Raw genomic sequence first — 5,310 nt, forward strand, 5'->3', positions numbered from 1 at the left:
GCCACCTCTGCCCTGGGCCCTAGTCCATCTCACCTATGCAAAGATGTCACTCACGCAATAGTCTTATTTTCCTGTCTACTGGATAGTCTTATTAGCCTTCAGGAATATTTTTTTAAAAGCCCTCTCAGGAACTCATTTTGACTTCTGTCTGCCACCCCTTTTCTTCTCTTGACAGTAAAATGCCATGAAAGGGTTATCTACTTGATGTCTCAAATTCCTCTCCTCAGAACTGGTGAGTTCTATGTGTTGTGAGTTTGTCAAAAGCTTCTGAGGAAATTTTCAGTTTTCTATAAAAAGGATAAGATCAGGAGTCTTTCTCATAGTAAGGAAAACAGGCACACATGTGCATTTCAACATTCCTCTCCCCCACTAAAAATATCTTGTTTATGATTGTATTAGTTTGGAAGCGTTGCTGTAACGTAACCAAGTACCACAAACTCAGTGGCTTTGACAAAGAAATGTATTGTCTCACAATTCTGAAGGCTAGAAGCCCCAAATCTGCCGTCCTGCTTCTCTGGGATACACGGAAGGATCTATCCTATGCCACTCTTCTAAATTCTTGTAGCCTCAGACATTTTTTTTTATCTTGTAGATGGCTGTCTTCTTCCTGTGCCTCTTCACATGTCTGTATCCAAATTTTCTTTTTTAAAAAAAATAAGGACACCAATCATGTTGAATTAGGGCTCACCCTAATGAGCTCATTTTAACTTGATTACTTCTGTAAAGAACCTATTTCCAAATAAGGTTATATTCTGAGGTACTAGGAGTTAGGATTTCAACATATCTTATTTGGGGGCCACAATTCAGCTCGTGGAAACCACAATTCAAAATCTGGTTTTCATTTTGACCCACCTCTAGGGATAGGGATCTCAAATGTGTTGGAAAAATTTGATCTGATTGTTCATCATAACAGGGTCTGCAAATTCACATGAACTGTAACTACATAAAATTATTGTTCGTAATTATCTTATAGATTGACACAGCTATCCTTGAAAAAGAAATGAAGGAATTCTACGGAATATATTTCTCTATTCATCCATCCATCCATCCATCCATCCATCCATCCATCCATCCATCCATCTCCACCTATCTATCCACCTATTCAAACCTTGACTTATTATTTGCATAGAAATTATTGGGTGCCTACTATGGATTTAATGTTTTGCAATGCACTAGAGCAGTGGTTGGCAAACTCATTAGTCAACAGAGCCAAATATCAATAGTACAACGATTGAAATTTCTTTTGAGAGCCAAATTTTTTAAACTTAAACTTCTTCTAACGCCACTTCTTCAAAATAGACTCGCCCAGGCCATGGTATTTTGTGGAAGAGCCACACTCAAGGGGCCAAAGAGCCGCATGTGGCTTGAGAGCCGCAGTTTGCCGACCACGGCACTAGAGTATAGAGGCATACACTGGCAAGCTTCCATAGTTTTTGCTTTCAGGGAAGTATACTGTAGATGGTAAGACAAGGCATAGCATGTGAAAACTGAGGTAAACTGAACTTACAGAGATGCCATATGTCATTTGAAGTTTACATCATTAAATGCCAAGTATTCCGAGTGGGGATATCACTGAATCAAGATGTTAGAAAATTCTTCACAATGGTATGACCATGTTTGGTTCAATATCAGCTAAATTAAGTCAGTGAATTCTGCTTATGTATATATATATATTTTTTTTTTGAAATTGACACCCTGACTTTGAAGGCCTTGCTCTAGCTTGATCAGACCTTAAATATCTCCATCTAATGTTTCATAATACTTCAATCATAACTAGTCTAATAAACTCTTATCTTTCCCCCAAACTTATCCTTCCCTGCTTTAAGGGATTTCCCCCCATAAGCTTTTTGTTTAAGAATAGCTTTAGATTTTCAGAGCCATTGAACTGAATACCATCTCTATAGTTTTGCCTCTTCCAGGATATTATATAAATAGAATCATGTAACAAACTGTTTTTTTTCAGGCTGGCTTCTTTTACTTAGTGATATGCACTTAGGGACATGAGTCCATGTTTTTGCATGGCTTGTTAGCTCACTGTTTTTGACTAAATCTTGCATTGTGTGGGTGTACCACAGTTTACTTACACTTCACCTGTTGGAGGGCATCTCAGTTGCTTCCAGATTTTGGCCATTATGAATAACCTGCTATAAACATTCATGTGTGGTAAGACCTATGTTTTGAAACCAATTGGAGTAAAAATCTAGAAGTGCCGTTGCTGGATAAGGCTAGTGAGTTCCTTAAGAAATGCCAAACTATTGTCCAGTGTGTCTGTACCCTTCTGCATTTCTACCAGCAATGAATGAGGGTTCCTTTTGCTCCGCATCCTCACCAGCAATTGGTATTGTCATTTTAAAAAGTTTTAGCCATTCTTATACATGTGCAGTGTTTGCTACCTTGGTTGTTGCAATCTTCTTTTGAGTGTTGGTTTATCTTTGGAATGCTTAGAGTATGTGTTGTACACCCCACCCTTTGCCATCTTCTGTCCCCAACTATCTCTGAAACTGCCATTAAGGGCAGAAGACTTGCAAAATCTCATTCAACTCTATATTTTCAGTATCTGGTGCAAATCAGGCATTCATTCAATGTGTGGGCTCAGTGTCCAGTTGTCTTGGGATTGAAGGTGAAGATGGGCAGTTGTGTTCTTCAGAATGGAACTAGCACCACGTTTTGCCCACTTAAGACTTCATTAGTGCAATGGTGGTAGTATCCTGAGAATATGCTTGAAGATAATAACTGTTAAAAGCCAGAAAATAAATATAAACTTTATTTATTTATTTATTTATTTATTTATTTATTTATTCTCCACTGTTTGTCAAACACTAGGATATAATATCTATCTTCTGTGCTAGGGATTAAAAGTAGAGCTGCAAAATGTTTGCATGTTCATTTAGCCTAGCATGAACTATCTATATTTTTCAAAAATGACATGAGAATAAAACTCATCTCTTTATTACTGGGTTCCACATAGGGTATCAGTAGAATAATGTTTATTGCTGCCTCAGACATTAATGATAATCTCTGTAAGGGTTGCATTCTGTTCTAGAATGGGGACCCATGAGAATGTGGGAATGAGTTTTCAGCAAGAAACAAAAGACCAGGAAAAATATATCCAAAAAACACACACTTAAACTATCAGAAGCATCAAGATACATGCTCACAAATCCAATAATTTGCTTTGCTAAAAGTCTGTTGACTTATATGCTTCCCACATAATTTGTTTGACTATGGCATTATAGCATAATTTGTTACACATACACACACATACACACACATATGCACACACACATGCACACACATATACACATGCCCTCAAAGGTCTTCCATTTTAAAATCCCCCTAAGGCCACAGGATCTGAGTTTGTGACTCTTGAATAAACTTGAGGGGGTGGGAGGGAGGAGGCTAGGGAGGAAGTGAATGCATTTTAACTGCCAAGCAAGTTGCACATCTGAGTGCTGACACTCTGCTGGGCACTATCCAAGTGGTTTTAGGATCCCGATCTTAGAGGTGCCCTGATGGGGTGAAGCTTTGGCTCATGGTTTATGTCTGGAATTACCTCAATTAGCATTTTACTTTGTCTTAAGGTTTTACCCATTTAAAAGAAAAGTTACCATGAGAAATCTATCTTTTACTGGGATGAGATGCTTCTAAAGGAGAGATTGAAGGACTGAAAGTGCTCATGAATCTATCAGATGAGTTAAGTTTAGGAGAGAGGCAAGGAAAGGGAGGAAAGTGGGAGAAAGAGGAAAAGGATTCAATTTACAAGGTTAGTTTTTCTTTCCCATGGAGAAATACAATATATTACCTCATTACATCTAAGATGGTTTTCTTGAAAATAACTTTTATTCTTTGGTAATTGTGATCATGCAAATTCTAATAATTTATTATTTTTATTTAAACTCATACTGGATACAGAAACCTCTCGTTGCACTAACTCCTATAAATCAACTTGAATTGCCATGTGTGAGTTGAAGATTTATGAAAAAATGTCTAATTTCAATGTAATGGATTCTGGCACATCCTCTTTCTAGTCACTCCCTTTGCAATCTTTCTAATTTTGACCAAGTGAGCTTTTTGTGCTGTTCTCCTGTCACTTTGTCCTGAAAGCTCTTTGCTGCTCATATACTCGTATACCAAACACTTTCCTTCTTCCATTTGCACACATGTTTCTCTCTCCAGACAGGAAGCTCTCCGTCCCTGTTTTTGAATGTTCTAATTTACATTTGGGTTCTTGTTGGACAAAAGCTCTTTCTCCTCTAGGCAAGCTTAGCGTTTAGTGGTAGTGAAAACAGATATTGGTCCTTGCCAAGGCATGTTCATCCTTTAAGACACGTAATAGTTTCTGTATTATTTTATACTTACTGGTATATTTTTGCTTCTCTCTGCTCCCATTAGATTGTGTATGATTCATCTTTGCATCTGCCAGAGCTCCTATCCTATATTCTGTGCTCACTTAATGTCGGTCAGATGAATTTAGGAATGAATGAATGCAAAAACAAATGAATGTGTGAATGTTTATCCTATACCTACTCTGGATCCAATTCTCCCTTTCTTCTCTTTACAGTTGACCACAGAGGAAGGGAGAACATTTTATTTACAGTCATTGCCCAGTTTGTCCCAGGTAACTTGTACACCACTGAGAAGCCATCCAGGCACTTTTGAAGCCAGACTCCTAAGTTTTTCACTTGTAGAAAATAAGTATGCTCCTTCTCTTTCCCTCAAATAGATCCCGAAAACAGAGTGAAGCTCTCCTTGAGGCCTTAATCAAGTAAGTGGCCACGTTGGAGAAGCCCGTGTGTCAGGGAATTGCAGATGCCCTCTAAGGAACTGTGCAAAGCCTATAAAACCCAAGTGTGGCCTCGATCCAACAACCGGAAAAAAAAATTGGGACCCTCAGTCAAATAAGGGCAAGGAAATGAATTCTGCCAACATCATGAATGAGCTTGTAACTGGGTTCTTCCCCAGTTGAGCCCCCAGATGAAAATGCATCCTGAGCAACACCTTCACTACAAATTTGTGACACCTGGAGCAGAAGACTCAGCTGACACATACCTGGAGTCTCGACCCATAGAAACAGATAATAAATGTGTGCTCTTTGAAGCTGCTAAATTTTGGAGAATTTGTTATAAAGCAATGGAAAACTCATGCAGCACTTTTTAATCATCCACATGATATAGAAATTGGTGTCTTAGACTTGTGTTTTATAGCTAATAACATCCTAAAAGATACTCTTCCCCAAAGCAAAAAGAAGAGGATGGACTGAATCTTCTCGCATGTTTGTTTTTTTAAGAATAGTTTTTTTCAGAGGTCCAT

The 5,310-nt window shown here is 38.2% G+C and overlaps 1 long non-coding RNA gene across 1 annotated transcript; it reads left to right on the top strand.

Moving 5' to 3' along the window:
* The first annotated feature begins 202 nt into the window (after positions 1-202).
* On the top strand, positions 203-4,736 carry LOC129150621 (uncharacterized). Its single transcript, XR_008557339.1, has 3 exons — positions 203-232; positions 4,562-4,618; positions 4,724-4,736. It is a non-coding gene; the product is annotated as an uncharacterized LOC129150621 (long non-coding RNA).
* Positions 4,737-5,310: the final 574 nt, after the last annotated feature.

This window comes from Eptesicus fuscus, chromosome 10 (genome assembly GCF_027574615.1).
Source record: "Eptesicus fuscus isolate TK198812 chromosome 10, DD_ASM_mEF_20220401, whole genome shotgun sequence".
NCBI lineage: Eukaryota > Metazoa > Chordata > Mammalia > Chiroptera > Vespertilionidae > Eptesicus > Eptesicus fuscus.